Source organism: Pseudorca crassidens, chromosome 12 (genome assembly GCF_039906515.1).
Source record: "Pseudorca crassidens isolate mPseCra1 chromosome 12, mPseCra1.hap1, whole genome shotgun sequence".
Classification (NCBI taxonomy): Eukaryota; Metazoa; Chordata; class Mammalia; order Artiodactyla; family Delphinidae; genus Pseudorca; species Pseudorca crassidens.
In genome coordinates, this window is record NC_090307.1 from 75,882,465 (window position 1) to 75,905,384 (window position 22,920).

Consider the following 22,920-nt stretch of genomic DNA (forward strand, 5'->3'; position numbering starts at 1 on the left):
TTTAGTTTTTTGTGGAAGCTCCATATTGTTCTCCATAGTGGCTGTCCCAATTTACATTCCCACCATCAGTATAGGAGGGTTCCCTTTTCTCCACACCCTCTCCAGCATTTACTATTTGTAGACATTTTGATGATGGCCATTCTGATTGGTGTTTGGTGGTACTTCATTATAGTTTTGATTTGCATTTCTCTAATAATTAGTGATGTTGCACATATTTTCAAGTGCCTGTTGCCCATTTGTATGTCTTCTTGGAGAAATGTTTATTTAGGTTTTCCGCCCATTTTTTGATTAGGTTGTTTGCTTTTTTTTTTTTTTTTTTTTGATATTGAGCTGTATGAGCTGTTTGTATATCTTGGAAATTAAGCCCTGTTAGTTGCATAATTTGCAAATATTTTCTCCCAGTTCGTAGGTTATCCTTTTTGTTTTTTGTTTCTTTTTGGGTCGCAGCACGCGGCACACAGGATCTTAGCTGCCCGACCAGGGATCGAACCTCCCGCACCCCCTGCAATGGAAGCACATAGTCCTAACCACTGGACTGCCAGGGAAGTCCCTATTTTTCAATTTTCAGTTTCTGTAACAGAACCCCAGAATATGGGTTTGTTTTGAAAATACATTTTGTTGATTTTCCCCCAATCTTTCTACGTGTGTATGTACAATTACCCATGATCATATTACTCATATAGATTTTTTCATTTTTCATTTAGCCTGGTTTCAGAAACATTTCCATGTTATTTATTATTACACTTCTTAATTGTCACTTTAAGTGACTGCATAATATTCCATCAAGTAGATATGTTATGATTTCCTTTACCACTCCCTTATTGTTAGGCATCTGGGATTTCCCCATATTTTGCAATTATAATGAATACGTGTCACCCTGGTGGTGGTAGCAGAACTTTACTACTAGTAGAAGTGGAATAGAAAACCTAAGTTTTCCAGTAGAATGGAAAAACTGAGTCAGAAAAGTAGATGATTATACTTTAGAATAGAAAATCTACACCAATTTGAACCGAAAATGGGTTTATGATTAGCCTTTGCTTAACTGGAAAATCCAATTAACCTGAAGTCTGTATTTTCTTACTTTCAAGGTCTTATAGTTAAAAACTTTCAAATTTGGTAATAGGTGCCATGAGCCTACTGATAGTAAAAAGGAGGCTTATCATGTAATATGCTATCTTGATTATTTATAGTAATAAAAGCAATAGCCATCTACTAGATGGTAAGTAAATGCAAAAATGTATGATAGCCTTTTGTTCTCACTAGGCTTTAGTATGCCAATCCCTCCCAAAGCCTTTCAAAAATAAAACTCAGAAGTTAAGTTTGTTTTGTATTTATATTTTACTTAATATATAAAGATAGTAAGATTTTCACCAATACCTTTCCAAAGAGGAGGTTTCATTTCTGGTAATACAGTGGGATAGGTTGTTTGGACTGACCTTCCTACTGAAAACAGCTAAAAATACTGGATAAAGTGGAAAAGATTTCTTAAAAGCATCAAAGAGCTGACAAGATAGTAACGGAGTCACATTAATATTTCACATATGCAAATTATTACAACCAACCAATGGAACACAAACAGTAACAAATAAGCCTAACTACACCACAAATAAATAGCATAACCACAACTGTAGGGGGCCAAGAAGAAAATAACTTACTTAAATAGCTTTGGAAAACAGTCTTTTGACTGTATACTGTAAGGTTCAGGGAAAAAAGAACTCTACAGAGCTACTGAACTGTAGTTAATAAACTTGTTTCTCACAGATGTATGGTTTAGCAATTCTAACATTACTGTATGTGTTTAACAGAATTGAACAAATAAGTAAATGTACCATGGATAATGAGAACTGGATTCTCTTGTGGAAAAAAAAAGTAACAAATAAAGAAAGAGGGAAGGCTAACATGAACTCTGTGGTACTGGATTAGAACTGGAGACATCAGAATGAACTTACGGTTTTTAATACATATATAAATGGAGAGACTGAGAAAGGATTATAGATATCTGTTTATGAATGCGTTAGCATTTCCACACTTATTTCCTAATTCTGTCTTCTGAGAGGGCCTAAAAGTAATGACATTCTACTGCTCTCATTGGTTTCTATATACCAATCTCTAATAAATGAACTAAAGCTCCTTGGAGAAATGGCTTGTTCCAGCATTGGGGAAGGAAAAATACAACATGAGCCTGGAACATCTTGTGATGCCAGAAAGAAAGGAAGTGCTCAAAAAATGATGGAGGTACACTGAATGGACATAGGAGTCAACTCGAAGGAGCTCCCAATGCCTAAGGCTGGGACCATATGATCAATAAAACAAATAATGACAGCAATGGATTATAATGTGTAGAATAAGATAAATATTCATGAGTCCACAATGATAAGTAAATAATTGGATAAATTAATTAATAAGGGAAGAGAGGCAGCTCTTCCTTACAGAAGAATTCCAATTAATAAATGTAGAAGGACCACTAGAGACAGAAAATCACCATTAGGCAAGCATCACAGTAATAACTGTTCCAGGCAAGAGCTAGAGGATGGGGACCTCCCTGGTGGTTCAGTGGCTAAGACTCCATGCTCCCAATGCTGGGGGCCCAGGTTCAATCCCTAGTCAGGAAACTAGATCCCACATGCCGCAACTAAGAGTTCGCATGCTGCAACTGAGACCCGGCTCAGCCAAATAAATAAATGAGTAAATACACAAAAAAAGAGCTAGAGGATGAATGCTAATAACTGGTGGGCAAAAGTCTGACACGAAACAGGATATTTATATGGTCTCAAAGTTATCTCCCTGTAAGACTTATTAATTACAAAGAGGAAAAGAGTAACTTCACAGTGGAGAAGCCTGGCAGATACTACCTTAGCCGAGTGGTAGAAGTTAATATCACCAGTAAAAAAATATATATATCAACACCTCATGTCCTCAATATGAAACACTGAAAAGGGCACAACTGCATTTCTGTGCTATTGCTGCAAAATTGCATAACCTAATTTAATCATGACAAAACACTAGACAAACCCAAATTGAGGGACCTTCTATAAAAATTCATCATTACTCTTCAAAAGTACCAACTTCAGGAAAAACAAACCAACACTGAAGAACTGTCAGAGATTGCAGGAGACAAAATAAACATGACAGCTAAATACAATATGGGAGGTTGAGCTGAAACCTGGGCCAAAAAAAGGATGCTGGTGGGAAAATTGGCAAAATTCCAGTAGGTATGTAGATTAGTTAATATTGCCTCAATGTTAATTTACTGGTTTTGGTAACTGTACTATGGTTATGTAAGATGTTAGTATTAGGGGAAAATAGAAGAAGGGTATATGAGAATCTCTATTTTTTTCCGTAACTTCCTTATAAGGCTAACATTATTAAAAAAAAAAAAAACCGCATTGGTAGTGCCACTAGACACTTGGCAGGAGAAAACAAGTCATCTCTGAAGGATGGTAACTTCATCCAAAGATCAAATAATTTCCATAAATAATTTTCTAATAAAAATAAGCAGATTGGGCTTCCCTGGTGGTGCAGTGGTTGAGAGTCCGCCTGCCGATGCAGGGGACACGGGTTCGTGCCCCGGTCCGGGAAGATCCCACGTGCCACGGAGTGGCTAGGCCTGTGAGTCATGGCCGCTGAGCCTGCGCGTCCAGAGCCTGTGCTCCGCAATGGGACAGGCCACAACAGTGAGAGGCCCACGTACCGCAAAAAAAAAAAAAAAGCAGATTATAGTAAAACAAAACCAAAAATACCGATAGAAACAAATACTCATGAGCAAGAATCACCACAAACAACAACAGAAACATTCATAATGACTTCAGATACTAGAATTATCAGATATAGATTGTAAGACAACTGTGATTATGTTTAGATAAATAAAAGACATGATTAAAAATATCTCTGTGGAACAGGAAAATATAAAATACAACTGACCAGACTGAAAATGACACAAGATGTCTAGCAATAAAAAACAATCCTTTGAGTTCACATAGCACCATGGACACACACCTCTAGCAGAGCACATATTACATTTTATTACAGTTATCCATTTGCATTCCTTCTCCCTCACCACATTTTATGCTTTTTAAGGTGAGGGGTGACTGAGTCTAATTCATTTTTGTATTCCCAGTGGATAGCACAATGCCTGGCATATGATAAGTATGCAAAAAATGTCTGAACTGAACTGAACCAAATATCTTTCATGGCTGACAGAAACTGCCCTTGAGCAATTAAAAGAATCAAGTCTAAATGTATAGTAGTATAGCTACTATAGGATGAAAAAAACAAAAGTAAAAATCTCCAAAGAACTAGAGTAGACACACAGACCCCCAAATTTAAGTCAAAGTGTTAACAAAAGTTTATTAAGCTTTTTACTGTGTGGCCAGATTTATGCTATGAACTAGGGATACAATAGTGAGGAAGACAGATCTGGTCTCTACTTTAGGTTCTAAAAATGTCAGAGCTGGAACTTACTAGAAAAAACAAACCAGTTATTTGAACTCCCTCATTGCACAGATAAGCAAACTGAGGCCCAGAAGGGATGCATAAGGGTCACATAACGAGTAACTGAAAGGTAAACAAATGAGATACCAATTTAGGGAGAATGACTGAAAAGAATGGAAAACCAAATCACAAAAAACAGGGACTTAAAATTTTAATAGTAATGCAGTTGATAGAGAAAGGTTAGAGAATGAGAAAACAAAACCAAACCTGAGACATAGTAAGTAGAGCACTGATGTTTGCAAATATTCAAAGAAAAACGTTTTCTTTTCCTGGTCTCTCATCTTGGGTTTCAACTAGATTAACTATTTTAATCTCTCTCCTGCTAGACTTTGAGCCCTAGTATCCACATTATTTAGTACATCACTGGTGCTTAAAACATATTTGGAGAATGAATGGTTTATGTTTTATCAGAAAGTCCGAAAAAAAAAAAAAAAAAAAGAAAGTCCGTTTTCCTATCAAGTTCTATTTTTCACTTTAGAATACAGAGTATCCTCTCTAGACTTTGCAAAGTACTACTTTACTACCAAGCCAAGGTAAACACAGAAACAAACACCTAACAATTCTTTCAAGTGAAAAATTTAAGATTTTAACAAAATGAAGATAAGTTTCATAATGAGCAAGCTTTTCATTTTATTTTAGTTTAATGGGATTATGTTTTTCTGAACAACCCAAAGTTCCATGCCTGTTACAGGTAGACATTTGCCCGTCTAATCCATGTTGGGTTACTGGGTTCTTGTAAGTTTATGCTGTCACATGATAATGGTGTGGCTATGGACATCTGCTGTACTACTTTACTTATTAATACTATCTTAGTTCAGATATGTGATGCAGACAGATGAAACTCACTTTGTACCCAAGATTTATGTAGAAGGATGTTCACTGCATAATTGTTTGCAATAGTAAAAGACTGGAGGCAACCCAAGTGTTCACCGTTAGCAGATTGGATGTATCAGTGCAATGGAATGCTATATACATCTACCTGCACTAATGTGACAGGTGAGAACTCTATCACTGAATCACCCACGCACTGATTACTTGCATTAATATGGAAAGATTTCAACAATGTAATATAAAGTGAAAAAAACCCCAGCATATTTGATCCTATTTACCTAAGATTATGTGTATATGTTTATTTAAGTGCACACATGCATAGAAGGCCTGGAAGGCTGTTCATCAAAATGCTATCAGTGATTATCTCTAGAGGATGAGATTCCTAGTGATGTTCATTTCGGAAAAAAATTCGTCATAAATTTTGAATATTCTATTGTAGTGTGTATTATCTTAATAATTAGAGAAAATAAAGTTATTTTATTTAAAAATAGGTAGGGCTTCCCTGGTGGCTCAGTGGTTGGGAGTCCGCCTGCCGATGCAGGGGACGCGGGTTCGTGCCCGGGTCCGGGAGGATCCCGCGTGCCACGGGGCGGCTGGGCCCGTGAGCCATGGCCGCTGGGCCTGAGCATCTGGAGCCTGTGCTCTGCAACGGGAGAGGCCACAACATTGAGAGGCCCGTGTACCGCAAAAAAAAAAAAAAAAAAAATTAACATCAAATAAAGATCAGAAATTTTAGTAATAATGAGGCTTGGGAGAGTGATACAACAATCTCAACAAACCTCAGCATAAGCTTAGAAAGATTGAGGGGGAAGAAAAGTTATTATTATTACTTTTAAACTTTTAAAGTTCTAAAACTTATAGCTTCATGTCCCTATGAGGTATATAAAAAATACAAGACACAATCTCCATCCTCAAGTAGCTGAAGGAGAATGAGATGAACACTCGTGAAGAAGCCAATATAAGGTACAGAATAAATATTTGTACATACTGACAGGTAGTAAGAGAAATGCACAAATAGCTCAAGACAAAATATCGTAGATGTCTTAAGAGAAGGAACAACAAAGAATACAGCTGTGTGATCTTGAGAAAACTATACAATCACTATACCTCAGTTTCCTCATCTGAAAAATGGTGATTAAAAGATCTACCTTAACAGTTATGCCAGCATTAAAATGAAATAATGATAGGGAACCGTGGACCGGAACCATCTGCCCCGGCCAGGCATGAAAATAACTGCTTGCATAAGTTGTCTCACAAGAGAAGGTCCCAATAGGGAACAAGGAACTGACAAACTGCCGCCAACCAGAAGAATGAGGAGGGGCCGAAAAGAGGGAGGAGATGCCAGCCCATAATATATCCTGCCAACCTCCCAGAAACACTCACGCTGGAATCCATATTGACTGAGAGATGTGCATGCCACCAGGAAAAGCCCTGAGTCAGACCAAACATGGGCATGAGCAAAACGACTGGGCACAGACAACCCGGAAATTAACCCCCATCTCCACAAAACCCGAGACTTCGAGCAGTTGTCGTGGGTTCCTCACCCTGCTGCTGCTCTCCGCTTGAGCGCCGCTTTTCAATAAAGTCTTTTGCTTCATCAGCACGTATGGCTCCTCGGACAATTCATTTCTGAGTGTTAGACAAGAGCCCCTCTTGGGCCCTTGAAGGGGTCCCTCTCTGGTAACAATAATGTAGATAAAATGTTTAGCACTGACTAAATATGTAATATGTTATAGCTATTACTATTATTTATGATAAAGTGAAAACTCCAAATAGAATACTGACATTTGCTCAAAGGAAAACATGCAATTTGAAAGTTGAAACCTCCGAGACTATCTGGCTCTAACCACTAATTTGGTGGCTGATGAAACTGAGGCATGGGTCAACAAAGTGAGGCCTTTGATATGATTTGAGTGAGCGAAAGTAAGGTCCTGCCTAAGATCACACAGCTAGTTGGCGCTTGACTACTATTTTCAGTTTCTTTCCATTTCAATACCATTATTTTTCTTTTAGACAAAAACAGTCACATATTGGATGATTTTCAGGGATGCCAAAAACTCATCCCCTAGAATAAGGAAAGCCCGATGCCACTAACAATGTTTATTACTCATGGGAGGGAATGCCTGCTTATATGAGATATGTGGAAAGCTGCTCTATGACATTTAGAAAGTGTACGCCCACCAGATAGGGGCCATGTCTAATTTTGTTTTATTTGAAAGAACTTTAAAATTAGAGCACAATAACGGTTTTATTATCATCCTTTTCATCATTATCACAAACGTAATCCCTCAGCATCAAAGATCTTAATTGAAAAAGAAAAAAAGGAGAAATGTTAATCCACTTTTGTTTCTGGACGAGGGCCATTATTCAATGTCAGATCCCTACTGCTAGTTAAAAAATATATATTTCAGAAGAAGTCAGAACAGATTTTTAAATTTTTATTTTTAAATGTTCTATGAGGGCTCATATAATAAAACAGGCCCTAGATATTGCCAATATACTGTATTCATAATCAAAACTTTTCATTCATGTAGTATTTTTTTCTTTTTTAAACCAAAATGACACAATACTGTGTTCACTCGATGGCCTGGCACTTTGCACTAACTCCAACATGGATAAAACACTTGCTTTCTATGCTTTTAATTGAGGATACAGAGATGAATAAAACTCAACTCTTGTGGGAAAACTGTCTTCCAAATTCAGGCTCTGAAAAGAACACGGTCTTTCTTCTCTACCAGTTACTGCATTGTGTAACCTCAGGCAAAACTGCAGCACTCTTTGTGCCTTAGTTTCCTCCCTTGTAAAATGAGGATAAAGTGGTAGCTGCCTCAAAAGGTCATTGTGAGGATGAGATAAATTAATCTATGTAAAGTGCTGAGAAGAGTGCCTGGTGCACAGTAAGTACTGCGTGTGCAAGCTGTTCTGTTGCTACTACTGTCTGCATCACTATTATAGCTCTAATAACCTCAAAGATCAACTGAATTGAAGACCTGATGTTCAAGTCATTGGCCCAGAAAGTCTAAAAGATTAAATACAAAAGAGGACAGATCTTAAAAAGCCTAAGAAAATTTGGCATAGAGATTGATTGGAGAGAATGACAGCCCTCACTGAGGCCGTGTTGCAGAGAAGCTAGGCACTCTCTTTTATCCATGGATGTGGTGTGGTGACCATAGAGAAACCTTGAAAGGTCTCAGGGGTAAAAAGGGGGAGTGGATATGGAAATGTAGCCAAGCTAAAAGAATTACTATCCAGCTAAACTGAGGAACTGCATTGTCTGCAAGAACATGTCTATCTTGGAACAGGCCTCCCTGTTCCCTCAGGGTTGAAAATACCATGAGCACTGCAAACTTCTCAGAATTCAAAATGTTTATGCTTTCAAAAGATTACATGCAGATACTTGGAAAAGAAACTGAGACCCTTTTCATAATAAACAGGAAGGCTGAGGGGGAAGATAGATACTTTGAATGACATTCTACTTAAATTTTAATTTAGGTCAGTGATGGGAATGGGCTGGGGTAAGTAGACACTTAGGAGTCCTTCACAAGAAAACAAATGGTGTTGTCCTAGGGACACACTCAGGATTCCCTTAGAAAATAACTGTCACAGCTAATTCTAATAAAGAAAGAAAATTCTAGTATTATTAATGTTTTTTATTTCTTTTGGTCATATGGCTTACCCTGGGACTCATCTAGACCTTAAAGGTTGGAATGTTCAAATATTCCTGTTTGGAGATGGGAAAGGGTTTAGGAAAATTTGCTTTCCAAACTGGTGGTCACTTTCTTCTTCCCACCACCATAAAAACAAAACTATTAATCAAATTATGCTTTTTTCTTTTTTCCCTGTACAAGCCTCTGTGATTTTGCTTATGGTGTGCTCCCTTCTTGGAATACCTTTCCCTGAAAATTTTCACCTGATAAATTCTTAACCTTAATGGCCCAGTTCAGAGGTGACACCTGTATCGCTTTTATAATCTCCTAGGGTAAAATGACTACATTATTTGCAGTCCTGTAATAATACTCTATTTTGAGTATTACATACTCTATTCTGTTTATTTGTTTACTACACAGTCTGTTCTGTTTATTTGTTTACATGTGTGTTTTCTCTCTTACACTGTGAATGACTTAAGAACAGGAAACTGGAACTCATATTAATCTTTGTTTGCTTAAAAACGTATACAGCACATAGTAGGTGCTCAAATGTTTACTGTATGAGATAAAATCTGAACACCTTAAGTGAGTACTTTTTGAGATAGTCAAGCTAAAACTGGAGAAAACAGAAGTGGGATTAAGCTAAACCACAGGAGTGTCCCTTTAGCAAATTTCCAGCAGGATCATCAGGTAATTAATGAGATAATTCCCTTTGATTTAAATAGCCCATCCCCAGGAAAGGGCACTGTTTCCTCCTATAGGTCATCACCAGGACTCAGGCGGATTTACTTACTGCTTTGATGTAAATTACCTATGACTGATCTGCTGATTTGCTGATTGGTGCTTCTACATATACCTTCACTCTGCTTTTGCATGTGGAATCTTTTAATACTCAGAACCCACAACTTCTTCCCCTGTGCCTTCTATAAACCTCACAGAAGTCTTTCTTTTATAAGGTCATTACTGATTGATAGGAAATAGATTTGAATGAAATCCTTTTTGGAGCTTGTCATTAAGTAGGCACCCCCGGAAGTATATATATGGAAGTAGGCTTTAAATTCAGATTTATTTGGGACTTCCCTGGTGGCCCAGTGGTTAAGAATCCGCCTTTCAATGCAGGGGATGTGGGTTCAATCCCTGGTCAGGGAACTAAAGATCCCACATGCCACCGCGGGGCAACTAAGCCCACACTCTAGAGCCCATGCATCACAACCAGAGAGCCCTCGTGCCACAACTACTGAGCCCACACTCTCTGGAACCCACATGCCACAACTAGAGAGAAGCCTGCGTGCTGCAACGAAAGATCCCGCATGCCGCAACTAAGACCCGATGCAGCTAAATAAATAAATATTTAAATTCACATGTATTTTATCCTGAAGAGAAACCCATGTTCTTTTAGTTTGGGTTGAATGCAACAAACTAAATCTGAGGAAAAGAAAGATAATGAATATTTATTAAGCACTTTCCATTTCCAAGCACTGCTCTAGGTAACACATTATTTCATTTTATCTTAACAATGCTATAGGATATGTCCTGTTAACCTGTTTTAAGGATGAAGAAAGTGCAGCTAAATGAGATTAAGTCACATAGTTGAGGTCACTTAATCAGTAAATGATAGAGCTAGTATTCAAATGCTGGTCTGATCTGAAAGCCAATGAAAATGCCACTCTACAACCACACCCACAGGAAAAGGCTCCTCACACCTACCTCTGGTTAGGTTTACCAGCAACAACCAGACCTCCAGTGGGCACTTCTTCCTGAATGCTTTCAGACAGCTTTTGTAATTTATCTCCAGCCCTGACCTCTTCCCTAACTTCAGGCTCCTCTATTTAACTGCCTACTCAACACATCCAGTTGGATAGCTGATGTGCATCTCAAACTCAATGTATATGAAAACCGAACTCCTCATTCTAGGGCCCTCCACCCCAACACGCTTTACCTGCATCTTCCCTTTCTCAGGAGATGGCAACTCCATTCTTAGAAGTTTTAGGCCCACACAAAGGAATTATCACAGATTCCTTTTTTTCCCCCTTCTACCCACCACATCCAATCCATCTACAAATCCTGTGGGCTGTACCTTTGAAATTTACCTCAGAGGGTTGTTATGAGCATGAATGAGTTGATGTTTATAAAGCTGTTAGAACAGTGCTTGGCATAAGCATTATGAGTATTTATGAAGCAAAAGAAATATCCATCATCCTACCGCTACTCTCTGTCCCCACTTTTAAACCCTAGGTCTGGCCAGTATCATCGTTCACCTAGACTACTGACTGCAGTAAGTCATCACCTAAGTGGTCTCCCCCTGCTTCCAGCCTTGCGTGTCCTCCTAGAGTCTACTCTCCAAACAGCAGAGCAATTCTTTAAAAACCCAAGTCATATCATGTCACTGCTCAAAACAATCTAGAGATTTTCCATCTTACTCAGAATAAAATATAACAAAGTCCTTATCATGGCTTATAAGACTCTAAAAGATTCCTGCCCTCACCCGCCCTCATCTCTGATCTGCTCTTTTATCCACTGTGTTCTCTCTGTTCCACTCATCCTGGCCTCCCTGCTGTCCTCAGCCCTGTCGAGCATACTCTTCATCACCATCCGTGCATTTGCTATCCCGCTGCCTGGAACGCTCTTCCCTTAGATATTCACAAGGCCTGTTCCCTCACTCACTCGTGTCTCTTCCCAAATGTCATCTCATCAGAGAGGCCTTCTTTGTTCACCTGACCCCTACATGTGTCAATCTCTAGTACCCCCCTGTTTAATTTTAATCTAGAGCACTTAACACACAAGATACTTAGCTTGTTAATTGAGTTATTGCTTCTCTCTCTGCCCCTGACGTCAGTTCCAAAAGGGCAGGGGCAGGGCCTTTATTTCGTTTGTCACCGTAACCCCAATACTCAGAACTGTGCCAGGCACATAGTAGACAAATTTGTTGAATACAGGGAAAACGTGTATATATTCATTCATTTTCAACTTACAGTTGTCTATACATACTCCTAAAATGTCACAGAGAACAAAACAAATTCTATAAAATACCCCATATTACAGGATGAGTTCAGTTTTCAGTAGGAAAATTTTTATTTTTAAACATTAAGAATTTTATTTTTAAATCTTTCATTTGAGTAAAACTGACAGAAGATGAGTCAAGCCAGTTTTACCTTTGTACCTAATTACTTACCAGTAGTCACAAAACTCTATCAATAGTTACAAAAATATCTATAACTGGGATATAAAAGCCTTTTCCCCCCTCAGATTTACCTTATTGGTTATGTCCATTTTGCAAAAACTATTCGAACAGAATTCAAGCATAATGATATTCCCTTATGGAAAAAATCCATGGCAAGATTTTTTTCTTAAAAATGTCTCCCACAGGGGCTGCCCTGGTGGCACAGTGGTTGAGAGTCCGCCTGCCGATGCAGGGGACACGGGTTCATGCCCCGGTCCGGGAAGATCCCACATGCTGCGGAGCGGCTGGGCCCGTGAGCCATGGCCACTGAGCCTGTGCTCTGCAGCGGGAGAGGCCACAACAGTGAGAGGCCCGCGTACCGAAAAAAAAAAAAAAATTTTCCCACTAAATGTTCAAACATGGAAATGTGAAAGAACAGGGTTTAGATTTTGGAGACAGCAGCTAAGTGGCTGGGTGATCTCCTATGGGACATCCTACAAGTAAATTTGGGCATTTGTTGATGAAAATACTTCTCACAACTTGCCTTACTAAGATTATATATCATCTGATGGTTGCCATGGAAATAGCAATAATGCTAACAAGGTTTGGCTCCATAGGGTTTTACCACTGGGTGCAGAATTACTTTCTGTGACATCACTGGGGAAGCAATACAGATACTATGTGGGGATAAAAGCTGGTGAGACTTAAGTAGGGGAGCCCAAACTCTTCCTCCAAATCAGAGCCAATCCATTGCTCACCCTGATAATACCTATACTTCATCATCTAAGTTCTGATCCTCTTTAAACCCTACATCCTCCACAGAGCCTAATAAACCCTAGCTCTCAGTTCTTGCTCTGTCTCTCAATTCATATTTTTAAAATGGCCTTCATATCATAATTTAATTATCTAATGATAGCATCCTACATGGTTCCCCAGATGCAAACTGAATGAACAATCCCTGAGTGCCTATCCTGCACCAGGTACCAGTGCTAAGTGCTGTCACGTGAATTATTTCCAGAAGTCCTCATAATGATACCTGTTAGGCAGGTATTAGTAACACTCTATTTAGATGAGGAAACTGAACTTTGGAGAGGTTAAGTTACTTTCCCAGTATAACAAGTTATTTCCTCAAAACAATCACTAGCGTTTGACTATAGGCTCCTCAAGGAAAGGGTGGCTCACCTCTTGCCACTTCTCCAGGATTCAGAAAGGGCTTGGCTCACAACAGGCAATCAGTTGACAAAAAATGACTTAAAGAAAACCAACAGTGAAAAAAATAAGAACTATGCTTGGTATAAGCAAGTGGGGAGGCAAAGACTCCTGGGACTTTTGTTTGTTTGTTTTTGTTTTAAGAAATCAAACATACTGAAAGACTTCTAATGATGTCCATTTACTATTTTGAAAAAAATATTAATTAAAAGGTATTATATAAAGCTCTAACTATGAACATACTGTTTGGTCATGATCAGTTGTGAGATATGTTGCAAGTCATTTGTTATTACTAACAGAGTAATGAAGTAAATATTTCATTTCTTCAGAAAATTTCAATAGTCACAAATTCAAAATGTTCACTCGCTATATTTTCTTGACTAGAAGAGAAAAGGTATTGTATTATAGTTAGAGCTAGCTCTCTGGGCAAATTAAGCATGTGTCTTGATGGAAAAAAGGTTAAGAACCAAAAAGTATTGGGACAGGGATCACCTGTCACGGGACTCCATTCCTAACTGGGTGAACATAAGCAATTCATGTAAGCAATCTGGCCTCGGTTTCCTCAGACCTTCAAACACATGGGACAAACTAACTCTACCCACAGTCAAACCACCTTTCAGGGGCAATTAGACGTTACTTTGTGTTCTGAGTTGGCATCTGTTCTATCTTCTTGTTTCTCCAAAATGGTGAGGGAGCAAGAGGAGCTTACTGCTTCTGCAAACTGCCTAGTGTGTTGACTTCGTGAAGACGAAACCCATAAGCCTTGAAGTTGACTCAGTTGTCTCCTGAGAAAAATGGAAGGTCAAAGGATGAGTCTCTTTTTAAAAATTCAGATTAAGAAAAACAGAGGGGCTTCCCTGGTGGCGCAATGGTTAAGAATCCGCCTGCCAATGCAGGGGACACGGGTTCGAGCCCTGGTCCGGGAAGATCCCACATGCCGCAGAGCAACTAAGCCCGTGTGCCACAACTACTGAGCCTGCACTCTAGAGCCCGTGAGCCACAACTACTGAGCCAGTGTGCCACAACTACTGAAGCCTGCGCACTCTAGAGCCTGTGGTCCGCAACAAGAGAAGCCACTGCAATGAGAAGCCCACGCACCACAACGAAGAGAAGCTCCAGCTTGCCACAACTAGAGAAAGCCTGTGCACAGCAAGGAAGACCCAACGCAGCCAAAAATAATCAAAATAAATAAATTAAAAAATAAATAAACATACCTAAACTTAAAAAAAAAAAGTAAGTTGTTCCAAGTGAATGTCCACTTCTCAGGAAGAGTTAAGAGATTAAAAGCATATCTCACTTTCTCAGCAATTAAGTACATAATGAAAACCCATTTCCGACTTCTCCAATGTGTTGGAAAATTGATTAGTTAATGTCTGCGAAGGCTTTCAAGTATAAAGCGCTATCTCACTGCTAAGCACTATTCTATTTAAACTTGTTTCTGCTTCCTTTCTGTCACCTCCCGTCTTATCTGGGATGCGATGGTGGAGATTAATTAACTGCAGTCTTATAAACCTGAAACTTCTCGGGAGCAAGGAAGCTTAAAAAGATAGAAATGAAAATTTCCGCACTTTCAGACAGAGGCTCATTTAAATGTCAGAATAATTATTCCAAACCAAAAAGAATCCAAACAACCTGCCACCTCAGAGCTCCTAGGTACAGGAGAAGGTGCTGTAAAAATCAAAATGATCATTCATTAATAGACCTAACATATTAAGAGGAAGAGCAAAAAGCAACAATTCCAAATAACATGGTAATCCAATACTATTCCAACACACAGTTATTGAACATCCACCACAGGCAAGGAAAGATGTTAGGCATGGACCAGGACGCAGCCCTGCTTTCAGGGAAGGACATGAAACAGGTAAATGAACACACGCATTTTACATCTGCTAAAGTGAAAGCAACAACATAGAAACAAGCATATTAAAACATTCAATTGATAGAACTTAAGTTCTGGAAAGTGAATCCTCAAAGCATACTGAATCAATGTCTTTATTTATACATTTGATCATGGATAATTGCTATTTCTATACAATAAGAATCAACAGCTCTAAGCTTTCCCGCCAATCAGCCATAATTACTACATAAACCCAAATGAATGGGTATTAGGAAGCATGAAAGAAGTACATTTCCAGATGGACCTACAGTTTATCATACTAAGTGAAAAAAGTCAGACAGAGAAAGACAAATATTATATGACATCACTTATACGTTGAATCTAAAGAATAGTTCAAATGAAATTATTTATAAAACAAAAACAGGGACCTCCCTGGTGGTCCAGTGGTAAAGAATCCGCCTCCCAATGCAGGGGACATGGGTTTGATCCCGGGTTGGGGAACTAAGACCCCACATGCCGCAAGGCAACTAAGCCTGAACGCCTCAACTATAGAGCCCGTGTGCCGCAAACTACAGAGTCCACGCATTCTGGAGCCTGTGTACCACAACTAGAAAGAGAAAACCTGCATGCCACAACTAGAGAGAAGCCCGCACACCATAAAGAGCCTGTGCGCTGCAATGAAAGATCCTGCATGCCTCAACGAAGGTCTCACCTGCCGCAACTAAGACCCAATGCAGCCAAAAAACAAAAACAAAAACAAAAAAAACCAAAAACAGACTCATAGACATAGAAAACAAATTTATGGTTACCAAAGGGGAAGTGGAGGAGGGGGGAGGGAGGGATACATTAGAAAGAAAAAAAAAGGAAAAGAAATACATTTCCAGATGAATCTGAGGAAGAAAACGAGTCTGATGATCCAATACAAGGAAATTGCTTACTGATTCTATAGTTTGCTGCCACACTAAACAAAGTGTAGCTAGTTTACACTGTAGAAGAATTAAACTAGAATAAAGGTTATCCTTCTGATTATGGAGTAAATCCACAGAAGTCCTGAAATTATCTTCCATGGTTACACTTTCTGACCCATTTATTTTACTGCTAGGAATCTATCTTGAAGAATAATCAGAAAAGGGACTTCACTGGTGTTGCAGCAGTTAAGAATCCACCTACCAATGCAGGGGACATGGGTTCAAGCCCTAGTCTGGGAAGATCCCACATGCTGCGGAGTAACTAAGCCCGTGTGCCACAACTACTGAGCTTGCACTCTAGAGCCTGCGCCACAACTACTGAGCCTATATGCTGCAACTACTGAAGCCTGCGTGCCTAGAGCCCATGCTCCGCAACAAGAGAAGCCACCGCAATGAGAAGCCCGCACACCGCAACGAAGAGTAGCCCCTGCCAGCCACAAAGGAAAGGATTGATTACCATAAAAGTCTGGAGAGTGGTTCCTCTGGAAGGAGGGGGTGTGCCTGTGGAGGGGCTTGTAAGACCTAGAGCATAGGGGCTCAGTTAAGCCAGGCTGACTCCTGCCCACCAGCAATGGTGAGATAACAAATAAAAAGTTTGCTGATCCCTGCATCCCTTCAAAGAAATTGGCATATGAAGCCGAATTCCAGTTTGGGAGTCTCCTGGATGATCTTATATGCCAATCAGAGTCATAAAATCACATGCTATGGTCTCTCCAGGGACCAATGGCCCAGAAACTTCTGTTCAAGCCCAGCACTCCCACTCCAGGGAAGGAGACCCACCACCAGGCTGCAGCTCTCAAACCCCTCTGTGTTTAGTTAACTTTAGTATCATGATTTTAGTTAAAAATAAGTCCAGTCATGCCTTGATTGTACTTCGCATGTTCCCAAACCTGTACTCATTAAAACACAATTCTTGGTTTGTCAGGTAATCTTATCCATTTGAAATCTTCTTAATCTCATTTTTACAGATAAAATATAATTTATGTTAGTCTAAAACTAATACTGTTTCATTTTCCAATATATGAATACTAAATTATATGAACCAAAACCATATGACCATAGGAATCATAGGAAAGTTACGTGCGAAAATTTAGTTGGTGATATGCTATTTTTATCAAAACGTTCAATGACCACAAAGGATGAGAAATTATGTTCTAGTATTTGGTGGTGCTGAAAGCAGAATCCTTCAAAATCAATGCCTGAAAATGCCACAGATTACATGTCTTGTCAAAAGCGAGAAAACACAACTGAATAATGGAGGATCTCACATTATCATCATAAATGTACATCTTCTAGTCAAAAATGTTTGATTTGAATCCAGTAAGCTTTAATATATAACCTCCAGTTAATAGGAAATGCCAGGGAATAGAAGAATGAGCTAAATGTCACTATGAGGAAGCAGCCAGACAAATACAGAAGCTGGAACTTTCTACAGGTCAACTGGCCCAGCTTCTTCAACATGTCAATGAAAAAGAGGAATTGTACTACAATAAATAATACTTAAGGGACCAGATATAATGCAACAAACATAATGCATAGTCCTGGATTGGATTCTGGTTTGCAAACCAAGAGTAAAGTACATCTTTGAAGGTCAATTGGGAAAATGTGAATATGAGCTTGAAATTAGGATAATGAAAAATTACTGCAGTGAAAATAGAGACTCCACTTTTAAAGGGTGCACACAAAATCCCACCTGCTCCAGGACCCAGGGCAGAAGCAGTAATTTGAAAGGAGCCTGGGTCAGACACACTTGCTGATTTTGTAGAGTCTCCCCGAGAAGCAGGAGGCAACTGGAGCTCACCCTAGGGACAAAGACACTGGTGGCAGCCATTTTTGGGAGCTTGCTCTACCATGTGGACACTGGTGTCAGCAAGTACCATTCTGCCCATCAACAGATGAATGTATAAAGAAGATGTGACACACACACACACACATACAAACAGGAATATTACTCATAAAAAAGAATGTAATTTCACCATTTGCAACAACACAGATGAACCTGGAGGGTATTATTTGCAAAGTGACTGACAAGGGATTAATCTCCAAAACATACAAACAGCTCATGCAACTCTATGTCAAAAAAACAAACAACTCGAGCACGGTGGAATGGTCAGCTGAGTCTCCCGGTTGCGTCTGGGAAGAGTCAGCGTGAGGCCGCGGTGTGAGGGCTCCAGGGACGGCGGAGGCGACCGCCGCTGGCTGTGGCTCGGGGCCTAAGACCCGAGCGTCGACACCACCCGCGCGCTCCACTGAGTGCCTGGGGCCGCCGCCAAGCACAGACCATGTTCATGGTGTGCCTGACTTCCCAGCTGCTCAGGGCTGTTCCCTGGGCAGGTTGTAGTGGGCCTTGGCCTGTCTGCGAGGTGTTGGGCAGGCATGCCTGCAGGCCTCGCTACAGCATGCAACCAATAGGCCCAAGTGGGGTTGCCTCCCTCCCTGACAGGCGGGTCCACATGGAGCTTGAGGAGATGCTGGTCCCCAGGAAGATGTCCATCAGCCCCCTGGCGAGCTGGCTGACCGTTCGCTACCTCCTGCCCAGACTGGATGCTGGGGCCCCAGGGACTGTGTCTCCAGCCCACGTCTATGAGTGTCCACCCAGCCAGGTGGGGGAAGGGGTCGAGCAGGGGGGTAAAGAGGTCTGGGACGCACCCCAGATACAGTCCAAAAACGTGCTCAAGATCCGCCGGCAGAAGATGAATCATCACAAGTACCGCAAGCTGGTCAAGAGGACCTGGTTCCTGCGGCAGAAAGTCAGGGAGGGACGCCTGAAACGGAAGCAGATGAGGTTCGAGAGAGACCTGAGGCGCATCTGGCGGAAGGCGGGCCTGAAGGAAGCCCCCGCAGGCTGGCAGACCCCCAAGCTCTACCTGAAGGGCAAATGAGTCTCGTGTCTCCCTCCCCCAGCCCTGTTACTGCTGATGAGCCACCGTAATAAATATTTGGAGAACTTAGCCATCAAAAAAACAAACAAACAAACAAACAAACGAAACAAACAACCCAATCAAGAAATGGGCAGAAGATCTAAATAGACATTTCTCCAAAGAAGACACACAGATGGCCAAAAGGCACATGAAAAGATGCTCAACATCACTAATTATCCGAGAAATGCAAATCAAAACTACAATGAGGTATCACCTTGCACTGGTCAGAATGGCCATCATCAAAAACTCTACAAACAATAAATGCTGGAGAGGGTGTGGAAAAAAGGGAACCCTCCTACACTGCTGGTGGGAATGTAAAATGGTACAACCACTATGGAGAACAGTATGGAAGTTCCTTAAAGAACTAAAAATAGAACTACCATATGATCCAGCAATCCCACTCCTGGGCATATATCTGGACAAAACCATAATTTGAAAAGATACATTCACCCGAATGTTTACTACAGCACTATTTACAATATCCAAGACATGAATGCAACCTAAATATCCATCAACAGAGGAATGGATAAAAAAGATGTGGTACATATATACAATAGAATATTACTCAGCCATAAAAAAGAACAAAATAATGCCATCTGCAGCAACATGGATGGACCCAGAGATTATCATACTAAGTGAAGTAAGTCAGACATAGAAAGTCAAATATCATATGACATCACTCATATGTGGAATCTAATTTTTAAAAAATGATATAAATGAACTTATTTACAAAACAGAAACAGACTCACAGATTTCAAAAACAAACTCATGGTTACCAAAGGGGAAACGTGGGAGGGAGGGATAAATTAGGAGCTTGGGATTAACATACACACACTACTATATATAAAATAGATAACCAACAAGGACGTAATGTATAGCACAGGGAACTCTACTAAATATTCTGTAATAACCTATATTCATTCTTTTTCAGATTATTTTCCTGTATATGTATATGTATAACTGAACCATTTTGCTATACATCTGAAATTAACACACCATTGTAAATCAACTACACTCCAATAAAATTTTTAAAAATTTTTAAAAGAAGATGTGATACACACACACACACACGGGAATACTATTCAGCCATTAAAGAAAAATGAACTTTTGCCATTTTCAACAACATAGATGAACCTGGAGGGTATTATGCTTAGTGAAATAAAGTCAGAGAAAGACAGATACTGTATGTTATCACTTATACATGGAATTAAAAAAATAAAACAAACTAATGAATATAACAGAACAGAAACAGACTCACAGATATAGAGAACAAACTAGTGGTTACCAGTGGGAAGAGGGAAGGGGGAGGGGCAGATTAGGGGTAGGGGATAAAGAGGTACAATCTACTATGTAAAAAATAAATAAGCGGGTCTTCCCTGGTGGCACAGTGGTTAAGAATCCGCCTGCCAATGCAGGGGACACGGGTTCGAGCCCTGGTCCAGGATGATCCCACATGCTGTGGAGCAACTAAGCCCGTGAGTCACAACTACTGAGCCCACGAGCCGCAACTACTGAAGCCCACACGCCTAGAGCCCGTGCTCCACAACAAGAGAAGCCACCACAATGAGAAGCCCACGCGCTGAAACGAAGACTAGCCCCCACTCACAACTAGAGAAAGCCCGAGCGCAGCAACAAAGACCCAACGCAGCCAAAAATAAATAAATCAATCAATAAAATTATTTTAAATAAATAAATAAATAAATAAGCTATAAGGATATATTATACAGCATAGGAAATACAGCCAATATTTTATAATAACTTTCAATGGAATATAATCTAAAAAATTTTGAATCACTATGTGTACACTTAAAACTAATGTAATATTGTAAATCAATTATACCTCAATAAAAAAATGTTAAAACAAAATCTCCAAGGCAATGAATAGTAAGTGCTAAGTCAGTGATAATGAGCTCAGAAAATGAAGCAATCACTGCTAGAATGGTGAGGGAAGTCTTCACGAAGGAGCTGAACTGCCAGCTGGTCCTGGAAAAATGGGCAGAATTTGGATAAGCAGAAACTGCCCATTCTTTAACCCATCCGTCTGCCTAAAAGTGACAGGTCTATATGGAGGACAGCCTGGCTAGGCCATGAGATACTGAGACCAAAAGCCCCCCCAAATAAGCAAGCAAGCAAGCAAGCAAACAAACAAACCTCCCTTTAAACCCTAATCAGCTGTTCCTCGTTTTTGTCATGGCTCATGCCCAGCGTGACCCCAGAGCCACACCAGGAAGAGGAGCATTGATTTATTCTGTCCTCATTTTCCTAAAAGATTCCCTCTTCCTGGCTTCTGAGAATGGAATGTTTTGCCTCTGAGAAAGGAATATTCTAACACAGGTATGTGTGGGCCTTCGTATACATGTAATGGATTGAAGGGAAAGTATGGTGGAAGGAATTTTATTTTGAGACTGTCAAGGCAGCAGATACAAAATGCCCTTTGCAAACTGCATAGGGTTCTACCACTTTCATGAATGCACACACTCCAGTCTTCTTTCTTTTTGTGTTTTGATCTGACTCAGTCATTCATATATTCAATAGACGTTTGATAAGCACCTATCATGTGCCTGGCACACAAAGTTACAGACACAAATACAAAAGAAACTGTAAACAAACGCTGAACTCTAGTTAATGGTATACATCCTAAAGTATTAAGGAGTAAAGTATACTGATGTCTCCAACTTCCTTTGAAATGCATCAGAAAATAAGATAAAGTGATGGATAACTTGATGCCTTGCCTGTAGCTGGTAGTCAGTTCTCAATAAATGTTTGCTGAATTTGTGAAAACCAAAACTAGAAAAATTTAAACAGAGTAGATTCTAAGTTCATATCTGGAAGCATATTCTATCTGTGAAATCTGTTCAAGTCTAAAGTTTTTGATCCTCTGGGAAATAGGACACCTAGAGACAAACTGGAATTTGTTATGTCCAGACTGTGGATCACTCAGGTGCTGTGGGAAGCAGCAGAGGCAAAAAAGAACTCATGGGACTTCCCTGGTGGTGTAGTGGTTAAGAACTCTCCTGCCAATGCAGGGGACACGGGTTCAATCCCTGGTCCGGGAAGATCCCACATGCCACGGAGCAACTAAGCCCGTGCGCCACAACTACTGAGCCTGCACTCTAGAACCCACAAGCCACAACTAGAGCCTGCACACCACAACTACTGAAGCCTGCGCACCCTAGAGCCCATGCTCCACAACAAAACAAGCCACTGCAATGAGAAGCCTGCGCACTACAACGAAGAGTAGCTCCCGCTCGCCCCAACTAGAGAAAGCCCGCATGCAGCAACAAAGACCCAATGCGGCCAAAAATAAATAAATTTAAAAAAAAAGACACTTGAAAAGATGTATGCACTTCCATGTTCACTGCAGCATATTTACAACAGCTAAGATATGGAAACGACCTAAGTGTCCACTGATGAATAAGCAGATAAAGAAAATATGGTGTACATATATACAATGGGATATTATTCAACCATAAAAATAATGAAGTCTTGCCATCTGCAACAACATGTATAGACGTAGAGGGAATCTGCTAAGTGAAATAAGTCAGACAAAGAAAGACAAATACCATATGATCTCACTTATATGTGGAATCTAAAAAAAGCAAAACCAAAACCAAAAATATACCCAAGCTCATAGATACAGAGAACAGATTGGTAGTTGCCAGAGGCAAGGGTGGGTGAAACAGGTGAAGGAGGTCAAAAGGTACAAATTTCCAGTTATAAAATAAGTCATGGGGATGTAATATACAGCATGTTGACTATAGTTAATAAAAGTTTTTATAAGGAAAAAATTTTCTAACTATGTATGGTCACAGATGTTAACCAGATTTACTGTGGATATCATTTTACAATATATACA

General features: G+C 39.9%; 1 protein-coding gene and 1 pseudogene across 6 annotated transcripts in view; one reads left to right on the forward strand and one right to left on the reverse strand.

Annotated features, from left to right (window-relative positions):
- Positions 1 to 22,920, reverse strand: part of LOC137203796 (BICD family-like cargo adapter 1) — a 95,463-nt gene that overhangs the window by 32,982 nt on the left and 39,561 nt on the right. The window lies entirely within an intron of this gene.
- Positions 18,250 to 19,094, forward strand: LOC137204170 (small ribosomal subunit protein mS38 pseudogene; annotated as a pseudogene).